Source organism: Ascaphus truei, chromosome 13, assembly GCF_040206685.1.
Source record: "Ascaphus truei isolate aAscTru1 chromosome 13, aAscTru1.hap1, whole genome shotgun sequence".
Classification (NCBI taxonomy): Eukaryota; Metazoa; Chordata; class Amphibia; order Anura; family Ascaphidae; genus Ascaphus; species Ascaphus truei.
Genome location: NC_134495.1, coordinates 10,675,619 through 10,685,285, shown reverse-complemented (window position 1 = coordinate 10,685,285; position 9,667 = coordinate 10,675,619).

Genomic DNA, 9,667 nt, shown 5'->3' with positions numbered 1-9,667 from the left:
TGTTACCTGTATCCGGGAGGGTGATCAGCCCGGCTCAGACGTTACCTGTATCCGGGAGGGTGATCAGCCCGGCTCAGACGTTACCTGTATCCGGGAGGGTGACCAGCCCGGCTCAGACGTTACCTGTATCCGGGAAGGTGATCAGCCTGGCTCAGACGTTACCTGTATCCTGGAGGGTGACCAGCCCGGCTCAGACGTTACCTGTATCCGGGAGGGTGACCAGCCCGGCTCAGATGTTACCTGTATCCGGGAGGGTGATCAGCCCGGCTCAGACATTACCTGTATCCGGGAGGGTGATCAGCCCGGCTCAGACGTTACCTGTATCCGGGAGGGTGACCAGCCCGGCTCAGACGTTACCTGTATCTGGGAGGGTGACCAGCCTGGCTCAGACGTTACCTGTGTCCGGGAGGGTGACCAGCCCGGCTCAGACGTTACCTGTATCCGGGAGGGTGACCAGCCCGGCTCAGACGTTACCTGTATCCGGGAAGGTGATCAGCCTGGCTCAGACGTTACCTGTATCCGGGAAGGTGATCAGCCTGGCTCAGACATTACCTGTATCCGGGAGGGTGACCAGCCTGGCTCAGACGTTACCTGTATCCGGGAGGGTGTCCAGCCCGGCTCAGACGTTACCTGTATCCTGGAGGGTGACCAGCCCGGCTCAGACGTTACCTGTATCCGGGAGGGTGACCAGCCCGGCTCAGACGTTACCTGTATCCGGGAGGGTGACCAGCCTGGCTCAGACGTTACCTGTATCCGGGAGGGTGACCAGCCCGGCTCAGACGTTACCTGTATCCGGGAGGGTGTCCAGCCTGGATCAGACGTTACCTGTATCCGGGAGGGTGACCAGCCTGGCTCAGATGTTACCTGTATCCGGGAGGGTGACCAGCCCGGCTCAGACGTTACCTGTATCCGGGAGGGTGACCAGCCCGGCTCAGACGTTACCTGTATCCGGGAGAGTGACCAGCCTGGCTCAGACGTTACCTGTATCCGGGAGGGTGACCAGCCTGGCTCAGACGTTACCTGTATCCGGGAGGGTGACCAGCCCGGCTCAGACGTTACCTGTATCCGGGAGGGTGACCAGCCCGGCTCAGACGTTACCTGTATCCGGGAGGGTGACCAGCCTGGCTCAGACGTTACCTGTATCCGGGAGGGTGACCAGCCCGGCTCAGACGTTACCTGTATCCGGGAGGGTGACCAGCCCGGCTCAGACGTTACCTGTATCCGGGAGGGTGACCAGCCCGGCTCAGACGTTACCTGTATCCGGGAGGGTGACCAGCCCGGCTCAGACGTTACCTGTATCCGGGAGGGTGACCAGCCCGGCTCAGACGTTACCTGTATCCAGGAGGGTGACCAGCCTGGCTCAGACGTTACCTGTATCCGGGAGGGTGACCAGCCCGGCTCAGACGTTACCTGTATCCGGGAAGGTGATCAGCCCGGCTCAGACGTTACCTGTATCCGGGAGGGTGACCAGCCTGGCTCAGACGTTACCTGTATCTGGGAGGGTGACCAGCCCGGCTGAGACGTTACCTGTATCCGGGAGGGTTTGATGTATATTTGTTACACAATAAAATGAAGGTGACACCTGTCTCGTAAGATTTGACTCTCGGCCTGTCCAAGTGCTACTTAATCCGGAATACGATCAAATGTGAGCGGCCAACAATGAGAATCGTGCCAAGGGGCAAAGAGATCTCCATGGAAAGGACGGAGATACATTATATAGGTAACCCCTGTTCCACGTCAACCCTCCCCAAACCAGATCTCGGGGCAAGGATAACACGGAAGTAAAATTGCTGGGCACATGTCACACGTTTCAGATGAGACATCCAGAGAGCAGTTATACCCCCGCCTACATCAGGGGGGGGGGCAACTCCAGTCCTCAAGGGCCTCCAACAGGTCAGGTTTTCAGGATATCCCTGCTGCTGCACAGGTGGCTCAATCTTTCATTGAGCCACTGATTGAGCCACCTGTGCTGAAGCAGAGACCGATTGAGCCCCCTGTGCTGAAGCAGAGATATCTTGAAATCGTGGCCCTTGAGGACTGGAGTTGCCCACCCCTGGCCTTCATCATAGTGTATATAACCCAGAGTCTGAAAGCTATCAAAACAAGGACGTCTGCAGCAACACAGCCGAAGAGACCTGCGAGGCTTCGGAAAGCGGTGCTCATCAGGATCACAGGTAAAACCATCTTGTTAGTCCATTAAAAAGGTACCCAATCCTGCGAGTAGTATGTTTCTAATACTACACCCATCATTGGATGCAGAGACCACTATACCAAGTGTGGAACAGGAGTGGCCAACTCCAGTCCTCAAGGGCCACCAACAGGTCAGGTTCTAAGGATATCCTGCGCTTCAGCACAGGTGACTCAGTCAGAATGATTAGTTACATAGTAAATGAGGCTGAGGAAAGACATGTCCCTAAAGTTCAACCCAGGTTTCATTTAAATGACAAATACTGATCCTATATCTGTAATTACAGTATATTGATCCAGAGGAAGACAAGCAAAACACAGGTGAAATATCATCCAATGATACCTCATAAGGGGAAACATTAATTGCTTCCTGACTCCAATATTGGCAATCGGATGACTCCCTGGATCAACGTCCTTCCCACGTTTACTTATTTGGTATATCCCTGTATACCTTTCTATAGAGATGTCCAGCCTTAGCTCAACATTTTTTAGATCAACATGCAGGGTGTCCAGAAGGTTTATTCTTCGGAGGACTAGAAGTGGTACCCAAAAAAAACAGATTGGGGGATAGGGGGGGCGGGGGGAGGGGAATCGGGACCTTAAATTACAACAGAGAGAACAATTCTGGATTTTTACCTTGCAAAGCCCATTTTGGGTCTTAATGAAATAGTGGAACTTAATCCTATTCTCAAATAGTGTATTTTGGTCATCTAGCAGTTAATGTTTATTGAATGTTTGTTTGTTTATTGGCATTGTAAAGGGGTGTACTCTCATGATGGACCCTATTATATATATATTATTATATATTTTTTAATGTGAGTCTTATACTAATGTATTTTTTTTTTTCAATTTGACGGTATCATTTTGTAGTTATCTTTTTTTTTTGCTTTCCAGTATAATCCAAAATCAATTCTAAAAGTAAGGATTCCGGTTTATCAACGAGCTCTCTCCAGATATATTAGCAATGTTCTATTTGCCCATCACTAGCAGGACTCATATTGGAGTCAGCTGCTGTATTTGTAGGTGTGCCGATGTTTTGCACGATGTGTTAACTGTGCTTTACCTGGGAAGTGTGGAATATGAGAGAGAGAGAAGAGAGAGAGGAGAGAGAAGAGAGAGAGAGAGAGAGAGAGGGAGGAGGGAAGGGAGAGAGGGAGAGAATGCCAAAGTAAGCAAAAAAAGGCGAACTTAATACTTAACATTTCGGCTCTCACAGGAGCCCCTTGAAAAGGCAGTGAGAGCCGAAACATTGAGTATTAAACTTCACCTTTTTTTTGCTTACTTTGGAGTGCCTGTCCTGTTTTGTCTATATATATATATATATATATACACAGCATTTATGGACCAACCCCCTGATGAAGTGTAATTCCGCGAAACGCGCGGAGGTTGAGTCATTCAGGGCATAGGGACGTCAGACCTCCTGGCTCGCACATGAGGCTGCCGGCTTCTCTGCTTGTACCAGACCCGGTGTTCCTGTGATTGCTTCCCCTCTCTCCGTGCATCCCCTCTGTTCTCCCCCGATCTCGCCGTCAGCCTAGATACCCTCATTTTGGGATGACGTTGACATTTGTGATGTGCGGTGATTTGGTTGGTGTAAGCTTGATACTGCTTTTTATTCGGATAAATGGGCTTGTCACCGGTACTTTCTCCGGTGGCGCGCCTTCTTGGGTGTTATAGGAACGTAACAAGGAATCTTTACCCCCCTCACTCCCCCTCCCCGACACGTTACGGGCCCCCCCGGGGCAGGAACAAGCCAACTTAAAGTCCAGCATCCGAGCTCCCCCGGTTACTGAGAACAGAAATGAACGCGGAATCTTTGCCAAACTACTGTTCCCACCTTGGAGCTCATTAGCGCTGGAGTGTGAAGAGAATTGGACTTGCCGTAAGGAAGTAATGTGTCGGTTGCTATGGCCACCTCTCCCCTGCGGTTAATCCGGATCACGCACCGCTGACCCCGTACGGCAACTGCACGCCAGGGGAGGCCGACGCTGGCACAGCGAGGAGTGCGGGCACAATGAGTGGAAATAAACCCCCACGTGGACACGCATAAACCTGTCCCACAGCCCTCTGCCGGGCCACAGGCGCCAAGATTAACCCCTTCAATCCTGCAGAGAGGTTTAAGAATACAACACACTTACCTACATTTTACTTTTTTTTATTTAGTAGCGTCTCCGCGTGACTTTCTCCGTCAGGCACAACAGAGCAATTTCCCATGTAGACTACAAAGAGTCTTACCAGACAAGCGGTCTTATCTTTATCCTCTCAGATAATGTCCCTGATGAGGTTTTTCGTTAAGGTTCGTTATGGGGTAACCCACCCACATGAGTGTTAAGGCCATTCAAGTCAATAAGGGTGTGATCACCTGCAACAAGCCTTAGTGATTGCGACAACGGTTTGGCTGGTAAAGCACTGACAGTGTACGCAGCGCTGTACATAGAGGTTTTGCCGGCACGAGTGCCTGCCCCGTGGAGCTTGCAATCTATATTTTCTGGTGCCTGAGGCACAGGGAGATAAAGTGACTCGCCCAAGATCACAAGGATTTGAAGCAGACTCCCCTGCTCCAAACTCTGTGTCATTGTTATCGGAGTCAGCAGCTTCACCCGCTGGGGCTGCGTCTTCGGCCCAGTGACTCTGCCCCCCGGTGAGAGGGGCACTGCAGCCATATTCGTTTAGGTGAAATGAGGCACCGTATTGTACAGCCGGGGGGGGGGGCTCAACTCCAGCCCTCAAGCCCCCACCAACAGGTCAGGTTTTCAGGAAATCCCTGCTTCAGCACAGGTGGCTCAATCAGTGGCTCAGTCGAAGATTGAGCCACCTGTGCTGAAGCAGGGATATCCTGAAAACCTGACCTGTTGGTGGCCCTTGAGGACTGGAGGCCCCCCCAAGGCCTAGCTAACGCCCTCTCTGCCATGGGCAGTGGTTGCTACATTAGGCCCCTAATAACATGACAATACACAGCAGGTACACATTTCGTGGAGTAATAAGCGCAGCAGAGGTTCCTGCGCTGCACTGATGACGGGCGCCCGGCGTCTCAAACGCCTCCTGGCAGCGACATCAGAAGCTGCTCAATGGTTATGTCCGCGAAGTGGAAAACTTCCAAAGCCCGAGAGGAACGCGGAGAACTTGCACGCAAAGCTTGGCGCCCCGTAGCAGCGCCGCACACACAACAAACCCCTGTCACTCTGCCAGCCCCGAGGGCTGCGTCCTGGGGTCAGGTATAATCTGTCTCCTGGCACCCCGTGGGGTAACTCTGTCCCCGTACAGTTGCACTTACTGGGCGTTCACCCCCCTTAGCTCTGCGTGTCTCCGTAGGGCAGGAGTGGAACAACCCCAGTCTTCAAGGGCCACCAACAGGTCAGGTTAAGGATATCCCTGCTTCAGCACAGGTGGCTCATATCAGTGCTTGCTTCAGCACAGGTGGCTCAATCTTGGCTCAATCGGTGCGAAGCCTTGGACTGAGCCACTGATTGAGCCACCTGTGCTGAAGCAGGGATAACACCTGACCTTTTGCTGGCCCTTGAGGAGTGGAGTTGGCCACCCCTGGAGTAACCCCGATAAGGCCACGCCATGCAACCTTTCCATCCAACGCAGCCTTTTCTAAGGGTTTTAAACGATTTTGAGAATATCGTTGTTTGTACTGGTCCACTGGGTCTCCAGCCACAGAGAGGTCCTTTAAATGTGTGTTCCTTCTGCAAACAGAGGTCTCTGCTGGGGAAATGGAAGCAGCTGTTGGTGGCCCTTGGGGCCCTTGGCTAAAACCAAATTTTGTGGCGAAGTGAGACTTTTACTGCTAATATTAAATATACTCTTTAGTGATTGTGTCTCCCCCTCGTCCCCGCTTTCCTCTCAGCCTCTTTTTCTTGATGGCTTGGGTGTCCGATTCCCCTGATCGTAATCCTTCAGGATGGTGAAATGGTTCTGATCCTCCCATTTGCTGTGAGGGGAGTCTCTCTCTCTGAAAAATGTAGGTTGGACGTTTTCTCCTTCTCATTCCATTCTCTCTCTCTCATTCCATTCTCTCTCTCTCATTCTCTCTCTCTCATTCATTCTCTCTCTCATTCATTCTCTCTCTCACATTCTCTCTCTCTCATTCTCTCTCTCTCTCATTCATTCTCTCTCATTCATTCTCTCTCTCACATTCTCTCTCTCTCATTCTCTCTCTCTCATTCTCTCTCTCTCTCATTCATTCTCTCTCTCACATTCTCTCTCTCTCATTCTCTCTCTCTCATTCTCTCTCTCATTCATTCTCTCTCTCATTCATTCTCTCTCTCTCATTCTCTCTCTCTCATTCTCTCTCTCATTCATTCTCTCTCTCACATTCTCTCTCTCATTCATTCTCTCTCTCACATTCTCTCTCTCATTCTCTCTCTCTCTCATTCTCTCTCTCTCTCATTCTCTCTCTCTCTCATTCTCTCTCTCTCTCTCATTCTCTCTCTCTCTCTCTCTCTCTCTCTCTCTCTCTCTCTCTCTCTCTCTCTCTCTCTCTCTCTCTCTCTCTCATTCTCTCTCTCTCGGTGTAGTGTAGATTCTCTGTTGGGTATGATAGGTTGTTCCCTCCAATTTATTCGGAGTCTCAACCTGGCTCTCTTGAACTCGCTCATAACCTAGACTCTAGGTACCTGGGTTCCCCTCCACAGCGCTTGCGCAACTGGTCAATCGGCTTCCATAACTCCCCCCCCCCCCCCCCCGATGCGGGGCCGTGAAGGTGATAGGGGCAGATTGACGGCGGAGTGCTTCTCCGCATGGGGTCTGCAGGACACAGAACGGAGTCCTTGGAGGGGGAAGGTAGGGCTAGACTAGATCAATATTCAATTCGCCACACTTAGCCTGCCAATTCGCCACAAATGGCGATAGGGTTGCCCACCTCAGACCTAGAGTAATCCCTTTTTTTTATTACTCTTTCTCAGTGTCACTCTTTCTTTGGTAACAATTCCTAAGATTGCCTTTATTATAATCCTGTTCATCCATTTCAATTTTGGGGCATATATATATATATATATATATATATATATATATATATATATATATATATCACTTGTGAGCACATTCACATGTCTTAAATGGGCTCCATGTGAATGGATATTCCAGGCAAAAGGTGACACATTGTGCTCATTTGCATGTCATTTCCCAGAATCCCGTGCTGCAGTGGGAGCACTGTATGCTAGGGGATAATGGTGAAAGGTGCAGGGTTGCAGACCTGTCTAAGACATGTGAATGTGCTCACGTGATATTCTTTATTGGCCATATGCTAACGGAGGAGGTTTTCTGTCGCCTTTTTCACCCACCATAACTTAAAATGTGATATGTTAAACCTACCCAGCCTAGAAATATTTCAAAGCAAGTATAAACCAACCTCACACGGATGATACCCATCAAGGTTGAAACATGTCTGTGAGTGGTTTGACTTGCTTTTCTAGTCCCATGCTGTTTTTAAAAGCTGTGTGAACAGCGATACATCAGCTTAAATAGGCACCATGTGAATGGATATTCCAGGCAAAAGGTGACACAGTGTGTGCTCATTTGCATGTCATTTCCCAGAATCCCTTGCTGCAGTGGGAGCACTGTATGCAAGGTATATATATATATATATATATATATATATATATATATATATATATATATATGTTCCAAAATTCAAACTGATGTACATTTCATAACCGTCTCACATAATAGTTATCTGGAAGCAAACAGTAACCATCACAACAAATGGTTACAAAACATTCCATATGGACAGTTCAGTCGGATAAAAAGAACCTATTCTTTGGATAGTGATTTTAAGAAGCAGTCAATTATATTAAAAAAACAAAAACATTTTTTTAAAACAATTACAATCACAGCCTGGCCGAGCAGTCCGATTCTAGAGCCAAATCTCTAGATAAAACTATCCTTTTGAGAAATCATATAGATATTTTATTTATTTATTTATTAAAGATGAATCTAAAGAGAGAACTACGGGAAGCTTTTCCTCTTCTCATTAACAAGTATAATCAATCCGGGAATAAAATGAAAGCTATTTGAGATAACCATTGGAAGATTTTAGCCTGTGACCCAATTCTAAAAGGACAGATTCCTGACAAATCGAGTGTCAGCTTTCGCAAAGCTAAGAGTGTCAAGAATATAATAGCCCCAAGTAAATTGCGACCCGTCAAATCAATTGGAGCCAGGATATATCCCACACATAAAGAACAGAGCTGGTAACTTTAAACGTGGACGAGGTAGATGTCTCACCTGCCAATTTTTATTGACTAAGAACTAATTTGGATGTTCATCCAGTAGTGAGACATTTAAAGTTAAGGGTTGCATTTCTTGTAGGACTGATAATGTCCCTTGCGGTGTGGTCTTGGTCCTAGGGAGAATGAGTGTATCAGTGAGTAAATAGGTTGAATCAGAATACAGGCATACCCCGCTTTAAGGACACTCACTTTAAGTACACTCGCGAGAAAGGACATATCACCCAATAGGCAAACGGCAGCTCACGCATGCGCCTGTCAGCACGTTCTGCACAGCAATACCGGCTCCCTACTTGTACCGAAGCTGTGCGCAAGCGGGGAGACTGTAGAGCCTGTTACAAATGTGTTATTTACATCAGTTATGCCCGTATATGACGATTGCAGTACAGTACATGCATCGATAAGTGGGGAAAAGGGGTTGCTTCACTTTAAGTACATTTTCACTTAACATACATGCTCCGGTTCCATTGCGTACGTTAATGCGGGGTATGCCTGTGTTACATAGTTACATACATTCTCCGGTTCCATTGCGTACGTTAATGCGGGGTATGCCTGTGTTACATAGTTACATACATGCTCCGGTTCCATTGCGTACGTTAATGCGGGGTATGCCTGTGTTACATAGTTACATACATGCTCCGGTTCCATTGCGTACGTTAATGCGGGGTATGCCTGTGTTACATAGTTACATACATGCTCCGGTTCCATTGCGTACGTTAATGCGGGGTATGCCTGTGTTACATAGTTACATACATGCTCCGGTTCCATTGCGTACGTTAATGCGGGGTATGCCTGTGTTACATAGTTACATACATGCTCCGGTTCCATTGCGTACGTTAATGCGGGGTATGCCTGTGTTACATAGTTACATACATGCTCCGGTTCCATTGCGTACGTTAATGCGGGGTATGCCTGTGTTACATAGTTACATACATGCTCCGGTTCCATTGCGTACGTTAATGCGGGGTATGCCTGTGTTACATAGTTACATACATGCTCCGGTTCCATTGCGTACGTTAATGCGGGGTATGCCTGTGTTACATAGTTACATACATGCTCCGGTCACATTGCGTACGTTAATGCGGGGTATGCCTGTACACACAACCTCAGACTGACTCACAACATCAGTCAGGAATGTGTCACCTTCTTAGACTTAGATATTTACAAAGATGAAATGGGCCTACTCCACACCACAGTACACAGCAAGGCCACTGCAACCAATAATATTGGCGTCAAGTCACCATCCCCAA